The sequence below is a fragment of the Sphaeramia orbicularis genome, chromosome 20, assembly GCF_902148855.1.
Source record: "Sphaeramia orbicularis chromosome 20, fSphaOr1.1, whole genome shotgun sequence".
Lineage (NCBI taxonomy): Eukaryota > Metazoa > Chordata > Actinopteri > Kurtiformes > Apogonidae > Sphaeramia > Sphaeramia orbicularis.
In genome coordinates, this window is record NC_043976.1 from 27,615,453 (window position 1) to 27,636,396 (window position 20,944).

The 20,944-nt window shown below is 36.3% G+C and overlaps 1 protein-coding gene across 2 annotated transcripts in view; it reads right to left on the reverse strand.

Moving 5' to 3' along the window:
• The window catches only part of LOC115410946 (cadherin-6-like), a 114,808-nt gene that overhangs the window by 80,038 nt on the left and 13,826 nt on the right, over nucleotides 1–20,944 (reverse strand). The gene's annotated exons all lie outside the window — the stretch shown is intronic.

Below are 20,944 nucleotides of genomic sequence, written 5' to 3' on the forward strand. Positions count from 1 at the left end.
GTGGATCTAAAGAAATAATTAGGTAGAATCGGATTTCACAAAATCACTTACAAAAGACAACAAATCACCTTTAAAAAACTGGCTACGTGTGACCATAGAAATGCAGTGACTATGCTAAGCTAAGCTAACAGAAGGGCTGCCAGAACAAGGCAACGTGAGCACTGCAGCGCAAACCCTTTTGCTCACTTATCTACCTCATTAATACCTCATGTAAACCTTTATTTGGGTTTAACATTTCCATGTAAACAGAAGAGAAAATACTTTAGTTCCGAATTAATTTCTTCTGGAAAAATAAATCAGATTTAAAAAACATCATGTGACCATACCCAGTGAGTCAACAATCTCAGGTCCAATGTGGTCTCCAGGGTCTGTAAGGTCCACCTCTGCATGAACAGTGAGTGTACCTGCTTTGTTAGGTACCATGAAGTAATGGTACTAATGTAAGGAATGATGTTCAAAGAGAGAATGTGGATGTGGACAGGGGTCTGGATCAGCACTTATGTTGGTCTAATGTTCTAAAATACATGCTCCTTTCAACTTATATGTGTTTTTCTTGTATTTCTTATTTATACTTCTTGGATAGTTTTTATTTTTTGTCACTTATGGGCAAGGAACCAAATATGGTAACTTCATTGACCTTGATTTTCTACATGACAATAACAATTTTTGAAAAATTTCACAAAAGTAATGAAGTATTCTTATCTCCTCCAATAACACACTAAAGTGCTTCTATGAGTGCCCTATAAAGGGTTAAAATGCAATTTCTCGATGCATTTTAGAACTGATTTAAGATTTTACTGATCACTTTTAAAGCCTGATTGGTCCTGGCCCTTAGCTACATAGCTGACATGTTAACCACTTATGAGCCAGTACGCAGCCTTAGATCCTCGGGGTGGGGGTGGGGGGCTCCCTGCTGTTCCAAAGTCGAGGCTTAAATCTAAAGGTGACCGCGCTTTCTCCATCAGGGCCCCTCGACTTTGGAACGACCTGCCCGAGGAGATAAGGCCTGCAGAATCTGTGACAATGTTTTAAACCACTTCTTAAAACACATTTGTACAAACATGATGTTGTTTTATTCCATTCCTTCATTTTTACATAGATTTGACAGCATCATGTTATGTAATCTCTGCCCTCTCTACTTCGATGCATTCAAATTTATTCGGAGTGTCATGTTTTGGAGTTTGCTGTACATATTTCTTTTATTGTGTTGTGTTGTTTTTTTATGTTTTAGTGTCTTTGCTTGGGTCTTGTTTTTTCAGTTGTATTCTGCTGTTGTGCCCTTCTGCTTTGTCTGTCAAAGCACTTTGTAAACTCAGTTTTTAAAGGTGCTATATAAATAAAAGCTTTTATTTTTTTTTATAGACTTGCCTTTATGTGATGTTGTCTCTTTTTAATATTTGAATTTTTTAATATTTAATTATTTAATATTTAAATGTATGTGGAGTGTCATGTTTTTCTACTTTGCTGTTCTTATCTCTTTTACTGTGTTGTTTTTCTATGTTTTTCGTGTCTTTGCTTGCGTCTTGTTTTACTTGTTTACTGTTTGACTCCTGGGTATTCTGCTGTTGTGCCCTTCTGCTTTGTCTGTCAAAGCACTTTGTAAACTCAGTTTTTAAAGGTGCTATAGAAATACAAGTTACTATTATTATAGTAGTTCCATAGTGAACGTGGAAAAACCGTCATCTTCTCCAATACTGATTCACCAATAAAACCCATGTGGTTTGACAAATGACAGCGGTTGTGGATTACATTTTCAGATTCAAGTTCAATTTATTGTCATTACACATATTGCGCACTTATTAGTCGCTTTTCCATTGGACATAAGCGCAAAACTTTACTGATATTTACTAAATGTCCAAAAAACAGAAGTGCGTAATGTCCATTTTTCCATTAAATCACATATGCGATGATTTGTTTATTTATTATTGCGAGATGACATGAGAAGTCTTTCCATAAACATGGTGACTAATGTAAATATCATGTTGATTTATAGATATATTCATTATTCTTATATATTACCCCTCTATCTTGTACTAAAATTTTAAAAAAATTATTCTGTTTCCTGTTTCTTTTTCCATGTTTCTTTTCAAACTCTTCTTCTTCGCTTCTTGTAACATACATCAACATCCGTTTTTTTCTTAATTAACTTGACTCTAGTTGCAGAAAAAGGTCTTTCCATTGCAGTTTTGCTTGATATACCATTTGCACTACACCTGAAAAACCACTTCTTGCCAGCGCAAAAACTTATCAAAAAACAAGAGTTTTGGCGAAATTGTCTTTTTTCCATTAGGTAAATTTTTATGTGCAAGTTATATTCGTGCAATTTGAGGCTAAATGGAAAAGTGACAATTGTCACATATTGTTACACAGCAATAAGATGCAGCTTAGTATTTAGCTACATTTTTGATGAAAAAGTCACTTTTTGCTTTAGTTTTCTCTGTATTCTGAGCTTTAATGAATATTTATGTGATCAGTAAGTTATAGGAAAATACCTGCTTGTCACTGAAAAATCCAAATTATGAAATAATAAATAGCTATAAATCACTTAGGAGAGGTTACATGTGGGGAAAACAACATTAGGAAGTCATCACAGAAATAGTTTGAGGTCTTTAAGGGTTAAAACTGTAGGAATTGTTGGTTTGTTGGGGTCACTGAGGAGTTTTACAGTGATCATTTAGTTCACAGGTGTCAAACATGCGGCCTGGGGGCCAAATCCGGCCTGCCAAAGGGTCCAGTCTGGCCCTTGAGATGAATTTGTGAAATGCAAAAATTACACTAAGATATTAACAATCCTTTTAGTTCAGGTTCCACATTCAGACCAATTCAATCTCAAGTGGGCGGGAGCAGTAAAATACTATCATAATAACATAGAAATAATGTCAACTTCAAATGTTTCTTTTTGTAAATGTAAATACTTTCATGTATTTACACTAAAACAAAGTATAATTTTGCAAAAAATGTGAATAACATGTAATGTCTTAAGAGAAGTAAGTACAATTTTAACAATATTCTGCCTGTTACTAAATGTTTTGTGTGTTTCTAGATCCACTGCGATCTGAAAGTTATAATGTACAAGTGTAAATGATAAACTGAGGCAGAATATTGTTAAAATTAAATTTATTTTTTCAGTTTGGTCAAGTTAATCATATCTTTTGAAAGGCTAGTTTGTAGATGTAAACTTTTTCATAATGTAAATTAAGTTTTTTTGTTCAAAAACAGAGAAAAGTTTGGAGTTGACATGATTTATATATTATCATGTTATTATTTTACTGGTTCGGTCCACTGGAGATCTAATTTAACTGAATCTGGCCTGTGAACTAAAATGAGTTTGACACCCTGATTTAGTTAATGGGTCAAGTCACACACCTGTTGACTTTGAATCAAAAAATTAGAATTGAGATAATGATTTCAAACTTTTTGTAGTTCAAAAGTATAACATCTTAAGTTTCTAAATCCATTAAAATTTTTTGCCAAAAAAGGATTTTCAAGAAAATTACGGAACTTTTTATACAAACTAAATTCAGTCCCTCAGAAAGTCCTATGAGAATGAATAATAACATAACTTATCACTGGTATAATTTGAAATCTCGATCATATATTTCTATTTTCAATATAGTTTTATGACCTTTTAGACACCCTTTTATCATTAAAAAAATACATTAATGTATTAAATTTTGATGTGTTTCCCATCCCCAACGCTCTGTTTGCTGGGGGACTTGACACACATTACAATTCCAACTAAACACAATAACCTATTACTAATTTCTCTGACCATCGCCAAGAAAATCATTTTTCAAAACTGGAAATCCAAACACTCCTGCCATATCACCCACTGGACAAATTTACTCTCAGAACACATATCAATAGAAAAAATAACAGCCTACAAAACAAACAATATATCAGCCTTTGAGGAAACATGGAACCCATTCACAAACTATCTAAAGTCCACCCAGAACTTGTACCAAAGCAGTAACCAAAACTACAGCCATGTACAGGACCACATATCAGACCACATCCAACCCATAACAAACATTTTTTTATTTACATCATCCACATTAACTTCATTCTTTCTTTCTACCTCCACATACAGACAAACCAGGATCCCTGCTCCCCTTCATTCCCACCTACACTTCTTTCTTCCCCTTTCTCTGCCCTCCTCTCTTTCTCTCTTCAACCAAGCTCCCCCCCCCCCCCCCCCTTGTGTTTTTTTTTTTTTCTTCCTTTTCTTTTTTTTGGATTAGAAAGTAATATTTTTATTGTTATCATTATCATCATGTTATCATTATTATTATCATATTGCTATTTACATTTCTGATCTTTTTCATTGTAATATGATGTTGTTGTTTGTCAATACTCTGTCATTGTTGTTGTTTTTTTTGTTTGCTTGAGTTTCCTTTTGTTTATGTGTTGTTGTTTTTCTGTCCACATTGTCTTGTTAACTATCACTAATAAAATAAAATTAAAAAAAATAAATAAATAAAAAAAAAAAAGAAAACTGTTTACACTCTAAAAACAATTAGCAACTGATTTACACTCCAACATGTTACTGCAGGTCAGGTTTATCAAGAGCAGCAAAGTTACAGTAATGGTATGAATTGCAGTGTATGGGATGATGCATAAATGTCCATTGTGTTGGCTGATATGCAACTGAAACAACAAAACCCATGAATATACAAGCTGTAGAATAGTTGTCCACTGTAGTGACCAGTTTACATGAAAGGGTTGAAGACTTTTTTTTGTTTTGTTTTCATACTTTGATTGTAGGGTTAATTTTGAAATCCATGAGGTTCTGTTTGTGCCAAAAATGATGCTTCCATACATTCTGTCCACTGAAAATGTGACATAATTCACCTATGAAATGTACTTACTATTCCAATTTGTCTACATTGATCGCTTACTTTAAGGGAATAATAAAAAAAAAAAATTGTTAAAAATAAATAAATAAATTTAAAAAAATTTTTTTGATGTGTTTATGTCTGAATGTTTGTTAGTCTCAGAATGTACACTTATGGACAAGGAACCAAATACGGTAACTTCATTGACCTTGATTTTCTACATGACAATAAAAACGTTTGCAAAATTTCACAAAAGTAATAAAGTCTTGTCTTGTTCGGTCCTCCAATAACAAACTAAGGTTGGAATGTTGACTTTCAGAGTATTTCTATGAGTGTCCTATAAAGGGTTCAGACCATAAGGGCAGCATCATTTCGTTCCGGCTCCGTTGCCAAATAATGACTCTCAGCCCTAAAATATGGTTGTGAACTGTGTCATCATAAACAACAGAGACTCTCACTTTTTAGCAAGCAGTTTCTGATTCCACTTCTCAGAATTAATTGACTAAATGGGAGCTTAAAGTCATTATCTCCCCTCGCCAGTTCTCCAATCCTGCGCTAGGGGCTAATAAATGGAGGTTTGATTTTGCTTAATGTCCTCTCGTGAAGATTAATAACGCCTAGTACCCTGGTGGAAAACAGATGTGGTCATCCCCCCGTTCGACGGCAGAACAAATGGGCACGAGACATCCTCGCACATAAAGAGCAAAGAAATAATAGCTTAATAGCATTCATCCGGCGACACGTTAGCAGATGAGACATCCTCGGTTGTTTGCTTTCCTGTGTGTTTTGTCACCAGCAGCCGTGTGGTCTAACAGGGCTGGTTTACTATAATGGAAAAGGGAAGGGAGGGGGGGTGGGGATAGGAGAATAAGGGGGGATGTGAGGGGGTGGCTCAATGGTTTCCTGCTCTCCCCAGTGTGGCCTTTATGGTAATACACTGGTGGTAATGGGAGCCTCCGTCTCTATGCAAATCAGTGTTTGTGTCCCAAGTGTTTGTGTGTGTCATGTTCAGTCAAGCACAAGAGTGTGTTTTTCTGTACGTTTAGCCTCGCGCAGTACGGAGCAAGAGGCCACAGCTGCGCCAGCCTATGAAAATACTCCTAATAAATCCGGTAATTAAAAGCCGTTACTCCTATATCAATAACGTTGTTTACTTCTTAATAATATCACGGCCCCCCCACCCCCCACCCACCCGCCCCTTTTGCCGTAATATTAGATCACGTTTGCAGATGTCGCCTTTAAATGAATGGTGCGTCTCTGAAAGGAGTCGCATTGATTAGGCTACACAAAGGTCAAACTTAGCGCAGTGAATTGAAAATCAGTGAAGGAGCTGTGTTCCCACGTTTGTCTCAGCTTCCCCGTTGTGACAATTACACGAAAGGGAACGACATGAAAGCACATTTCCATCCAGGCGTATATATATCGAACTGTAACAGCGGGTCAACAGCAAGACAGCTACAAAACACAATTGTCACACAACACTAAATAATACACGGAGGTAAAACAAAGACATCACGTACCTAAAATATAGCCCTAATAAAAGGCAGAGCACAGAAAATGTGGTTCCCCTCGACTAAGAGTAATGACCTTTCCTTGAAGCCCACTATAAAATAACACAGCGACGCTTAGGAGCACCTGTTTTTACATTATTAATGGAGGAGGCTTTACACACACTCAAAAATTAGAGACAGGCAGTCGTACTCTGACTTCCTGAGCTCGACTCAAAGTCTATAAAACTGCATCCAACTGCAACCACTGAGGAATTAGTAGGTTCACAAAGTCTGTTATATCAGGGTATCAGCAAAACCAGAACTTTCCTATAAATAATGACACTGGTTTTGCAGTTTTTTGTTTGTTTTTTTTTTTTGCTTCAGAGGTAACATTTGCTAAATCTTCCATCATTTGATAAGATTAATTGGAAAATACATGATAAAAGTTTTGATTTAATTAGGTTTTCTAGATATATGATGCAGTGATTGTACATTTATTCAATAGGTTTGTCTTACATTAGAAGTCAGTGTTTTTCTACCGTGCAGACAGTGTTTTAATTAAAACCCATTCTCTCATTAATTCATTGAATTTCCCATTTTGACCCAATACGTCTTGAAAACTACACCCAACTAGCACTTTTGGCTCATTTTTTTCTTTATTATTGACCTATATTTCACCACTTTTTGTATTTTGCTTGCAGATCACTGTGATTCACAATTATGATTAGAAATTTAATTGTATTTTCTTTCTCATTTTATGCCATCATTACATTATAATGCTGTTTATTCAAACTATTATGCCTTTAAATGTGCTGTAAAGAACAAAATGCAATTAAATCCATGATATTAATGGCAAAAGATGCTCACCAAACTGTGGTCGGTCAGTTTTAGGAGATAAATTCCTCAAGATAAACAGTTGGTGGCGCTCATTCTCTATTCAGGAAGGAGATGCAACAAAATAATATCATCGGATGAATCAATTATTGTGTCATCTGCAGGAATAGTTTAATAAACTAACAGTAGAAGCAGATGATTTCTCACTTCTTAACTGGAATAACTTTAACCTAGCTCCAAAATATGTTTTTCTCTATATTTAACTTTTCTTAAGCGATTGATCACCATTTATTATAATATTATCCTCTGTAATTTGCATTTTTCAGTGAAAATCTGATATTTTCATGTATTTAATTCACTGATCATGTAGATGTTCCTTAAAGTTCAGACTGAAGTTGAAGTTATCGTATAAAAAAACACAGAAAACTGAAGAAAAAGTGACCTTTTCTGTAAAATCTATCATTAACTGGACATAAACTGAGTGTCTCCATCCACTGTCATTGATCCAACACCATAGATTTACTAGTAAATCAATGTTGTAGAAGATGACGGTGTTTCCATGTTCGTTACGGAGCCTCTGAACGTCCAAACGGGTCATATCTGACGACCATGAAAAGATGACAAACTGTATTTTACACCAATTATTTACATGTACTGATAGGATTAGTGGATCAACAGGAATTAAACAGTTACATCTGTAGATGCTTTTGGTCGCCAGTGGCTGTTTGGGTCTTTATGGGTTACAGAAAATTCATCCATTTAAATGAAAACAGTTAATGCATTTATTACTTTGACTTAGTTCAGTTCATCAGCAGGTTATCAGCTTTCGGCTTCTCCCTGCTCTAATCTATCATGACTAAACTGCCTCTTAAAATTCCAATATTGATCAACCTCTAGAACTGATTCTAATGATTATGTAAAAAGATCAGTCGACTCAAATAATTAAAATACGCCGATTGCGTTTGACGTCTACTTATATGACCCATTCAGCTATCCAATTGCACAAAAAATTAAGATTGCTAATTTACATGTCCAGGGTGGGGAAGCAAAATTTACAATATTTTGAGGCAGGGATTGAAAGACAGTGTATGACCAATTAGTTTATTGAAAGTCATGAGAATTTATTTGCCACAAGAAAATGTACATAATAGAAAATGTTTTTATTCTATGTGTCCTCCTTCTTTCTCAATAACTGCCTTCACACGCTTCCTGAAACTTGCGCAAGTGTTCCTCAAATATTGGGGTGACAACTTCTCCCATTCTTCTTTAATAGTATCTTCCAGACTTTCTCGTAATAGTTTTGCTCATAGTCATTCTCTTCTTTACATTATAAACAGTCTTTATGGACACTCCAACTATTTTTGAAATCTCCTTTGGTGTGACGAGTGCATTCAGCAAATCACACACTCTTTGACGTTTGCTTTCCTGATTACTCATATGGGCAAAAGTTTCTGAAAAGGTATGGATAATAGTGTTAGGTATGATTATGACATCAATATATGGTTGGTTTCAAAACAATTGACCTGCTGAGAAAAAACAACTAAATGTTCATTGTAAATTTTGCTTCCCCACCCTGTATATAGTATTTTTTTTTTTTCAGAATCTACACCTTATCGGAATATCTGCTGTTGCCGACTTGGCCGACCTCTATAAACTGATGATTATGTTAAATAATTTGCTTCAGCTCATGTGATTATGTAATACTTAGCTGATGTAGGTATTAGTCTGGCCTTGGGGATAACAAAAGCCATTTAAAATTAGAGACTATAAGAATATCATTCAAGAACAAACCCCACAGTTTGTTCTAACGTTTAGACTCCGATTGCCCATTGTGAATTCACATTTCATCAGAGAGTCTCCTTGAGAAATAAAAGGGACATATTTGCTGGTGTGTCTTGAACATATCCTGCATTGTTGCTGTAAAAAAAAAAAAAAAAAAAGGATTTTTCTGCTCAGTTTTCAATCCAATTACATCAAAAGGGATTCAGGCCTCCTCTGAGATGAACAACAGACGGCCATGATCTCCTCTGACCTTAACTGTGACTCATGTTTATTTACCTCAGCTAGTTATCCCTGAGGGATGGCGTCCTCATCACTGGAATGAGCGCTGTGATGGGTTGTTTTTTTTATTGCCACTCCTGGGAATGGATGACTCTAATGAACAAAGAATCCTGATTGATCCATGTTAGCATTTGATTCCTGAGCACTGCCGAGACACACGATTCAATATGTCGGCACGGCGGTGGAGCACCCCTTGAACTTTGCTGTACACACATCTTTAATCACACTCACCTTTTCTCGTGGCTGGTGTGACTTCCAGCTTATTTGTAATTACCAAGCTCCTCGGGGGGGTTGACTGAACAACAGGACCGGCCATAGGTCACGGAGAGACACTGTAGCCGGCCATATGGGCTACGGGCCTCGGGGCAGGCGAGTGGGTGGACGAAAGGCACCAGCGTCGGGAAGTTACCAGAATGGTCGGAGCAGGAGATTGAATTATTCGGAGACAGGAGACAGCCTTATCGAGCAGCGGCCACATTGCACTGACGTTTTCACCCTAGTTTCTATTTCCCATTTCACACCTGGACTATTGCCAGATAGGATATGTTCAGTCACCTCGTTTTACCCCCAGATTCACAATCGCCAGCCACCAGTCAGAAGAGGGTATAGTACGTTATCTATCACCACCTTACCACCCGCGGCACCCTCCTCCTGTTCCCCCGGAATCCTGCCTCCCCCCTTTCTCGCTCTATGTTGTCGCCAGCGCGGCAACAGCATGGTGTTATTACAGATAAACAATCAATACTGCATTAACGTGTCCGCGGAGGCTACCTGGAGTTAAACAGGCAGACAAGGAAAATAATTCAACCCAATGTCATGGGCGGACTTCGAGCAACTAATCTTGCTCATGAACTGGCAAACCGATATTTATCCAATATATATATGTATTGAAAATTCAGGCCACTTTCTTTCATTATCCTCAGTCATCATTTCTTTGTGTTTGAGGTCACTAGATACATTTCTTTTCCTTCCTCTCCTCACTGATCACAGAATGAAACCCCACTGCATTAAAGAAGTAATACCCTACTTTATAGCAAAGGTGACCATGGATATTGGAGAGCAGGGACCCATACGATCGATTTGGAGCGAGGAATGGAAATTTTAACATGATTCCCAGCCAGGCATTTTAACTCAGGCGTATTGGACCCTCTCTTTTTGATGATTGCTTCCAATCCAAGTTACCACTCCGGCTCAAAAATTCTGATGACGTATATATTTAGGGGAAAGGGCAGCGACTGAAACGGGCCTGTTACAGCCTGTCGCACCAGTGTTTTATTTTATTTATTTTTAAGTTATTGTACAAAGTTGATGTTTGGTTGCGCAACAGTGCCGTGGATTCATCTTAACTTCTGACATCCAGCCAGTAGAAGGCACAATTCTAAATGGAGCGTTTATTACTGTACTGTCTCTTGTGTCTTATTGTCTTTACAACCTCTACAAGCAACTTAATCTATCACCGGCGCCAAATAACAACAGTGACATGGAGCGGTAAAACTGACAACAAACAGTGCTTTGCCACCACAAGCTCCAGTACCAGATCTATTATGTGTTTTCTCTTATCCCTTAAAGACGCAAAACATTTTTTTTCTCTATATTTAATGTTTCCAAAGTGATTTATCATCATTTATTATAATCTTATCCTCTGCATTTTGCATTAAATTCACAGACTATTCACTCATAAAGTAAAGTCAAGGGTTATTTTTTATCAAAACGGCAAAAGCCGCAGTGAAACTGACATTTTCAACAAAATACATCATTAACTGAGCATCAAAACAAGCATCTTTATGGGTTTTACTGGTGAATTAATGTCGCAGAATATGATGGTGTTTCCACTGAACGTCCAAATGGGTCGAATCTCATGATGATGAAAAGCTGTGGAACTGTATTTTATCTGAATTATTTCAATGCATTGATAAGATTACTGGGTCAGAAGTTGTTAAACGTTTTAGATCAGTAGATGGTTTTGGTGTCTACATTATAAAAGCCAAGTGGCCTCTGTGTGCGTGTCTGGGGATTCACACAAAATCCATAAAGAGCTGACTGCTGCAGTTTAGCATACTTATGTATTTTTGGTCAAGGAACAGACTACCAAAAACGGCAAGTGGATAGGACCAATATTTTGGGAGATATTAGTAATTTTGGAATACAATAGCATTATAATCACGTTGCTATGGCCAGAACACTTTGGCGGTGACTGCTGGACAAATACGGTACAGCATCTATGAATACACAACAGCATAAAAACTACCACATCTAGAACCAGTGGATCCCCACAGGTCAATGCGCTAGTCACATTTAAAGTGCCAACCTTCACTTTGTAACAGAAAACCAAAAACAGCAAGAAAAGTTCAATCAAGTTAAGCCAGTTTTTTGCTGATGTTAACCCATAAAGACCCAAACATCCACAATCTACCAAAATTATCTGTTTAATCCCTGATGATCGACTAAATAATTGGTGTAAAATACAGTTTGTCATCTTTTCACGGTCATCAGATATGACCCATTTGGATGTTCAGAGGCTCCATAGTTACCGTGGAAACACCGTCATCTTCTACAACATTGATTCACCAGTAAAACCCATGGAGTTGGATCAATCACAGTGGATGGAGATGCTTGGTTTATGTTCAGTTAATGATATATTTTACTGAAAAAGTTGCTTTTTCTTCAGTTTTCTGTCTTTCTGATATAATAACCTTCAACTTTAATCTGATCTTTTATGAACATCTCCATGATTAGTAAATCAAATGTTGGTAAATATCTGATTTTCACTGGAAAAAAACACAAAATACAGAAGATAATATTACAATAAATGGTGATGAACACGTATTTCTTGTATTTTTTATATATATATATATATATATACTTCTTGCATTTTATAATTTTTTTTTTTTTTTTTTTTGGACACATATGGGCAAGGAACCAAGTATACAACATTGATTCACCAGTGAAATCAATGGAGTTGGATCAACGACAGTGGATGGAGATGCTTGGTTTATGTTCAGTTAATGATATTTTACTGAAAAAGTTGCTTTTTCTTCAGTTTTCTGTCTTTCTGATATAATAACCGTCAACTTTAATCTGATCTTTTATGAACATCTCCATGATTAGTAAATTAAATGTTGGAAAATGCCTGATTTACACTGGAAAAAAAACACAAAATACAGAAGATAATATTACCATACATGGTGATGAACATGTTTTTCTCGTATTTTTTTATACATATACTTCTTGGATTTTATCTTTTTTTTTTTTTTACACATATGGGCAAGGAACCAAATATACAACATTGATTCACCAGTAAAATCAGTGGAGTTGGATCAATCACAGTGGATGGAGATGCTTGGTTTATGTTCAGTTAATGATATATTTTACTGAAAACGTTGCTTTTTCTTCAGTTTTCTGTCTTTCTGATATATTAACCTTCAACTTTAATTTGATCTTTTATGAACATCTCCATGATTAGTAAATTAAATGTTGGAAAATACCTGATTTACACTGGAAAAAAAACACAAAATACAGAAGATAATATTACAATAAATGGTGATGAACATGTTTTTCTCATATTTTTTTTATATATATACTTCTTGAATTTTATTTTATTTATTTATTTATTTATTTATTTATTGACACATATGGGAAAGGAACCAAATGTACAACATTGATTCACCAGTAAAATCAATGGAGTTGGATCAATGACAGTGGATGGAGATGCTTGGTTTATGTTCAGTTAATGATATATTTTACTGAAAAAGTTGCTTTTTCTTCAGTTTTCTGTCTTTCTGATATAGTAACCTTCAACTTTAATCTGATCTTTTATGAACATCTCCATGATTAGTAAATTAAATGTTGGAAAATACCTGATTTACACTGGAAAAAAAACACAAAATACAGAAGATAATATTACAATAAATGGTGATGAACATGTTTTTCTCATATTTTTTATATATATACTTCTTGAATTTTATTTTATTTATTTATTTATTCATTTATTTATTGATACATATGGGAAAGGAACCAAATGTACAACATTGATTCACCAGTAAAATCAATGGAGTTGGATCAATGACAGTGGATGGAGATGCTTGGTTTATGTTCAGTTAATGATATATTTTACTGAAAACGCTGCTTTTTCTTCAGTTTTCTGTCTTTCTGATATAATAACCTTCAACTTTAATTTGATCTTTTATGAACATCTCCATGATTAGTAAATTAAATGTTGGCAAACACCTGATTTTCACTGGAAAAAAAACACAAAATACAAAAAATAATATTACAATAAATGGTGACAAACCACTTAAGGACGGTTAAATATAGAGAAAAATTCATTTGAGAACTGCCACGAATGTCACACTGGGTCCTTATAGGTTAAATTGTTAGGATATTAAAAAAAAAAAAAAAAGTACAGTCGCTTATTATTGGGCAGATTACATAAACACATAAAGATAACTAACAGTCCCCAAGAGAGTAAAACACTGTCACTCAACATATTTGCTTGCCTACACCATGTAATTTTGCAAGCTTTGTTGATGCAACATAGCCAGTAGTATTTCCTCCCACTCACCCTTCCTGCTCCATGCCAATTACTATCTAATACTGGATTTTACACCTATAAAGTATAATAAAGAGCAACTTATTTTCGCTGAGACAAACCATGATTGTTAGCACAGTAAAAACTGCATCACGAGTTAGAAATTCTGTCGAATCTAGGCTGCGTTTGAACCCTTCCATAGCTGATGCGACTCAGTACTGGTGCCGTGTTGATGGCTGTGTGGTCCTGTGCTCGCCTTCCTTCTTCTTTCCAAAGCTGCAAATTTGCATCTACATTCCCAATGCTGCCATTCAAAAAGAAGGGCCTTTTTGTTCAAAAGTTCTGTGAAAAAATGAAAACAAAGGCGTTCTTATGAGGAGGCCCAACAAATAGACCCTGCCTCTCCCTCTGCCAGACTGGAATTAAATACTCCTCATTCCATCCTCATTCATTAGCCCCCACGCCCACGGCCCTAACACCGTACGGGGGTATGAAATACTTCGCACACACATAAAATAAAGGAGTTGGACTTGGCTGAATGATTGCGGAGACTGTTTACTAATACTTCTGCTCACTCTGCTTTATTACAGAGTGCCAGGCTTTCCATTACTGCAAAGAGAGAGAGAGAGAAAAGGGGAGAAGAATAAGAGGTAGGGGGGGAGTAGACAAAGGAGAAAGAAGAGAATGGGAGAGACTGCCAACGTCAGATTAAAAGAAGAAGAAAAAAAAAAAAAGAATGGCTCAGTTGATTTACACCTTCATTACTCTCCCCTAACTCTGCTTATTGCAAATCATGATGCTGCTTTATGAGCTGGATCCTCTATTACGACAAGGCCGGGAAGACGGCGCTTTAGTCCATAAAGCAACCGTACAGTAACCGCCACCCGGCAGCATCCGACCCACTCATCCTACCACCCAGCTGCCAGAGGGGAAGGGAAGCAAGACAGAGACCAAGCTGCCGCCCAAACTTGTTCCAGTGCACAAACCCTGAGCTCGCTCGTTTGCTTGCTCGCTGTCCTTTTCCTGGCCTAGTGCCCTTGGACAACACACCCAAGACTTCTCCAGAGCCAGATGCCAAAGAAGTATGAGTTTGCAATGCACTGTAGCTGTGTTCAGTGGGAACTCGCAGCAAGTGTAAGACTGGGATTATAACAGGTGTGTACATGTAAAGTAACACATGATCTGTGAGGAGGAATATCTACAGTTGTGGAAAAAATTATTAGACCACCCTTGTTTTCTTCAATTTCTTGTTCATTTTAATGCCTAAAGGTACATTTTGTTCGGACAAATATAATGATAACAAGTGTTCAGAGAACGCAAACCTCCACCGAACAGTGTGTATGTGTGGATCGACTATTTCTTTTTCAATTAAACAGTTTCAAGGTTGTTCCATACAGCAGAAAAAGTTGAAGCTTGGTACCAGTCGTGTGTATGTCAAATTATATTCAATTCCAATCAATATTTGTTGAGTTATAATGAAAAATGTGTCATGAATGGGATTTCAATGTTAAATGTAAATGTCCACAGAGTCCACATTCCACAGTGGATGTGGACAATTTTGTGCCAGATACAAGATATTGTTATAAGCTACAGGTGGATCAAATTGGAGGCTAATCAGAGTTGTTTAGCATTTTTTATGAATTTTCGAAAATTGCTCAATGATGAGAGATAGGAAAATTTGAGATTTTGTGACCTTACTGTGACCTTGAACTTAGGCCTACTTGGCCCAAAATTTAATGGGTTCATCCCAGGGCCTAGGCCTATCAAACAAACAAACATGCAAACAAACAAACACACAAAGCAAAGTGATCACAATACCTCCTGGTGGAGATAACAACAAAAATAGCTCATAAGGGTTTAATTTCAGAGCTGATATCTATCCATTTTCCATGTTTTCTTGATAATAATCAAAATCATTTCAGTTCTTACATCAATATCTATGGCATTGTACTGACAAAAACAGTGCTTTTAGGCATTCCATGTTTCCTTTTCTGTCTGTTTTAGTCACATGATACACACAGGAATTAGTACTTGATTGCATAACCATTGTTTTTGATGACTTTTGATGGTCTAATAATTTTTTCCGCGACTGTAGGTCTTCTAGTAAGAAATCCTTTCCAAGACAGTTGTTAAATGCATAATAAAACACATCTTTGTGGATTTTATATTGGTTATAACTATCTTAATTGTGTATTTTAACCCGTTTAAGACTACCATTATAAGAGGTCGCCTAGGTGTCTTTATGTTTTCTTTGTAAGAAAAGTGTCAGAAAATGTCTTTTTTGCCAATTCTTTTGCACCTTTGTTTTCAGGAAGAACTTAACTTTCAATATCTGGCCATTAATTATCATTATTATAAATAATAAATGCTTAAAGGAGTGACATTTTGCTTTTTTAAATGGAATTACGCATTTTAAAACATTCCCCTGTGGTCTACATAAACTGTAAATGCTCTGCTTGGGTCTGAACTCTTCATTAATTCAACTCCACAGGTCCATCTTCAACCCTATTTCTGAGTAATGACACCAGAAAGGTCGTTTTGAGCGCTGGCCCTTTAAATGCAAATGAGCCACTTCACGCCCCACCCCCTCTAGGTTGTTGACTGTGCTTCTCTGTCCCGTTCAACCAACAACTGAACATTCTAGCTAATCAGCTCGAAGTTTGGACATATTTTCAGTATGGACTACAACCGCTGCTGCTGACAAACAATTATGTCGTACTCGGAGAAATGTTCGTCAGAAGTCTTGACCTTATATGTGCAAATGTCATGACGTAACTAGTTATAAAACAAAGGAATTGAAATGGGTTGAAGAAATCTACTCGATTTTTGCCAAAATTAATATAAAGATAGCTTTGCAGCACCTGGAGGGTTCAAATTCAAACTCTATGAACTTTTAGAGTCCCAAAATACACAAATAAATGTACCAAATACTAATAAAAGTGGCTTTAGCAAAATACGACCCCTTTAAAACAGTATGTTTTAGTAAAAAAGAGAAATGGACTTGAAGTTTTTAGCATAATTATTATCAGAAACAACTCTAAATGTCCGTAATGAAACTTTTTCCGATTGCAGAAATAAACTTTCAACTATTTTACATCTGCTCAAACATGCTTTTTGGTCTTGAACATTCATTATCCATATTATGGCTTCACATTTTTTGTTATTTCCAGGTGTTTTTTAGTGTGCAAGTTCCTTTTCTACTTATAATAGAGTCCCATATTGTTGCTGTAAAGTGTTATATAGTGTCGGAAAGGTCAGGATCTCAGCTTTCTGATGCCATTTGAGTTTTGTGGTTCAGGAGTTACAGTAATTTCAATGTTGCACAGTGCAAAATGTAGCGCCGGAGAGATTGCAGTTGTTAAAGGGTTAATGTTTAGTGAGCGGTGCCGTATTTAAATCAACAAACATGTAGGGCAGTGGATCTGTCTGTTTACAGTTTCCACACCACCCACTGAGGAGGTGCTACTGATGGGTTTACACTAACAGCAGTTGGAGAATTCGTGTGTATTTAGACAGCGAGCGGTGTATTATTTTTAACTTTTATTTACAGAACTCACAGGAGGTCTTCAGAGTACTCTTTTTCTGGCTATGATTGAATTTGTGTCTGACTGTGTGGCGAGTAGGTCCGAGAAGAAACGGCGGTAGAAGGCGGGTGCGGGACCTAATAAATCAGCGGATAGGTTGAGGCGTGTAGGTGAGTATGGGTGTCAGTGTGCTGATGTAAACAGGGCGCGGGTGCATGAGACACACCGGATGGAGGTTTGTTATGTGTATGTAACACGCTGCTCCAGCCTGGCCTGTCTGACTCCCATCTGGAACAGGGTTGACAGAAAAGTTGACAGATGCTTCACCAACGTCCATTATTTATGAGACTGAGGAGATCCACACTGCATTTCACAAGTGTCTGCTTCTGCTACTGTAGGTCGAGTTCTGACATTGTCTTGTACGTGCGTGTACATGCATGCACGCACGCCTGGGATGTGCATCTCCATCACTGCGGCCAATGTGATGTGGATCTCTATGGATTACCAATGATCCGCTACGGTCAAGATACATACGAAGCAACAACCAGTGAAGCAATATCACCTAGAGTCACCTATAAAGCAATGTGTACTATTAACTCTTTATAGGGCTTTCATAAGACACTTTAACAGAAAAAAAAAAGGTGAAATGGTGATCCCGCCTTTTTGTTATTATTGACCGATTTCCACATCCAAGCCAAAGGAGTAACAGAGGTGAGACAGGTAGGACTTTTTTTTTTTTTTTTATCTCCACCAGGAGGTATTGTGATCACTTTGCTTTGTGTGTTTGTTTGTTAGCAACTTTACGGGAAAACTATTACAACCATCTTTACCAAATTTTATTCACAGATAGGCCTAGGCCCTGGGACCAACCTATTAAATTTTGGGCCAAGTAGGCCAAAGTTCAAGGTCAAAGTTCAAGGTCACAAAATCTACAATTTTCCAATCTCTCATCATTGAGCAATTTTCGAAAATTCATAAAAAATTCAAAACGACTCCGATTAGCCTCCAATTTGATCCACCCGTAGCTTATAACAATATCTTGTATCTGGCACAAAATTGTCCACATCCACTGTGGAATGTGGACTCTGTGGACATTTCAGTTTAACTTTGAAAATCCCATTTACCACACATTTTTCATTATAACTCAACAAATATTGATTGGAATTGAATATAATTTGACATACACATGACTGGTACCAAGCTTCAACTTTGTACAAAATATTGTTCCGCTCCATTTCTCTTCCCTTACGCTCTGTTGACTTTTGGTATTTTTTTTGTTTGTTTGTTTGTCTGTTAGCAAGATAACTCAAAAAGTTATGGATGGATTTGGATGAAATTTTCAGGAAATGTTGATATTGACACAAGGAACAAATTACTAAATTTTGGTGGTGATTGGTGGGGGGACTGATCTGCCTTGGCGGAGGTCTGCACCCTCCAAGTGCTTTTCTAGTTTTCATTTAAGTTTTTTACTGAAATTTTATGAACACATCATCAGCAAAAACAACAAAAAATGAACAAACTAACCTTGCTTGGGTACATTACACTACACGACACTACATTCACATTACTTAGTCCTTCCACCATTCTGGGTCCATTCCACATTCTGCACTTTTACATTGCAGACCTGCATTCCGGAATCAAAGGGGTAGTAAGGGCTTTTCCACTGACCCTCAAATTGCGGAAATATATAAAATTTGCCTAATGGAAAAATGACAATTTCACCAAAACTCTCATTTTTTGATGAAAAGTTTTTTGCGCTGGCAAGAGGTGATTTTTCCAAACAAAACAAAATTTGTATATCTCACAAAACTGCAATGGAAAAAGTTTTTCCTGAAACTAGAGTCATGTGAACAAAAAAAAAAAAAAAAAAAAAAACCCCGAAGTTGACAGATGTTAAAACAAGCAAAGAACAAGAGTTTCAAAGAAAACATGGCACACCAGGAAACCAAATCATTTTTAACTTTAGTACGGGTTTGAGGGGTAATATATAATAATAATAAATATATCTGTAAATTAATGAAATATTTATGTTCGTCGTCATGTTTATGGAATGACTTCTCGTGTCACGTTGCGATAATAAATAAGCAAATCATCACATTTGTGATTTAATGGAAAATCCAACACGTCTGTTTTTTCAACATTTAGTAAATATTGGTTAAGTTCTGCGCAGATGTCCAATGGAAAAGCGACTAGCTTGCAATGCAATGGAACGCAGTGTGTAGTGTGACATATAACTTACAAGCCAGAAGTACCCTGAGCATAGTGATGTTGGGTTCTCAAAACAACAATGGAGAACGAACAGAGCGCAGCAAATGTTTATTTCAGCCTTGCAGATTTCAAACTCCGCCTCCTCCTCCATCTCTGCGTCTCAACAGTTCAACACCTTTCTGGTTGCGTTGATATATTTGTTCTCGAGTTAAAACAAGAAAATACAGGACATATGTGCACAGCCTTAAAAAACACTAAATGTGTTGAAAAGGTTAAAGTTACTATTTATTGTGACCTCCGACCCCATGACAAGAAGCAGTACAAACAAATAGAAACATTTGACATGTGTTAAATGAAACCTGGTATAAAACATCAGCAAATTAATGCAGTAAATTTAATATTTTCTGCACAAATGAGTGCAAAAGTCGTAGTCTACATTTAGCTTTGTTCTGTGGGGTTGAAATGACCACGTATATCTGATATTTGTTTGCTTTTCTTGAGATAAAACAAGAAAATACAAGAAATATGTGCACAACCTTAACCTCCTCAGACCCAGCTACGGGTTTTCTGAGAGTTTCACAACTTTATACAAAAAAAAAGAAAACTGTCCACCACAAAGGACATTCCATAAAAAATTTAAAAACTGCATCTGAAAAAACTGTGTCATCATGATGTTTCCAATAAAGACACTTATTTAATAAAAAACAAAAAAAGCTTGTACTTTGCTGACATTTCCTGGGTCTTAGGAGGTTCGAGGACACACAAAATACTCTATTAAATATGTCGTAAAGGTTAAAGTCACTATTTATTCTGACCCCATGACAAGACGCAGCACAAACAAATAGAAACATCTGACATGTGTTGAACGAAACCTGGTATAAAACACCAGAAAATTACTGCAATAAATGTCATATTGTATGAATTGAAGAGCGCAAAAGTCAAAAGTGTAAAAGTCTAAATCCACATTTAGCTTTATTCTGTTGGGTTGAAATGACCTTATAGATCTGATTTTTGTTTGCTTTTCTTGAGATAAAACAAGAAAATACAGGAAATATATGCACAACCTTAAAAGACACACAAAAAAAAACCCTCATGACAAGAAGCAGCACAAACAAATAGAAACATCTGACATGTGTTGAATGAAACCTGGTATAAAACATCAGAAAATGTATGCAATAAATGTCATATTGTCTGAATAAAATGGTTAAAGACATGTTCAGTGCAAAGGGAAGTCACATTAAATACTCCCACTGTAGTTTATAGCAGCTCATTTTACCCTGAAACTTTTGTTTTTATGTCTAGATTGTATCTTAATACAAAAAAGACAAATGCATATGTGTAGTCATTATAACTTTACTAATTTAACAAACCTAATGTTGGACCAGGGCTTTTGCAGAGGACTGTATATAATGCTATGTCACTCAAAAAGGTGCAGAAAGTATTATTTAATTCCATTAATTCGAC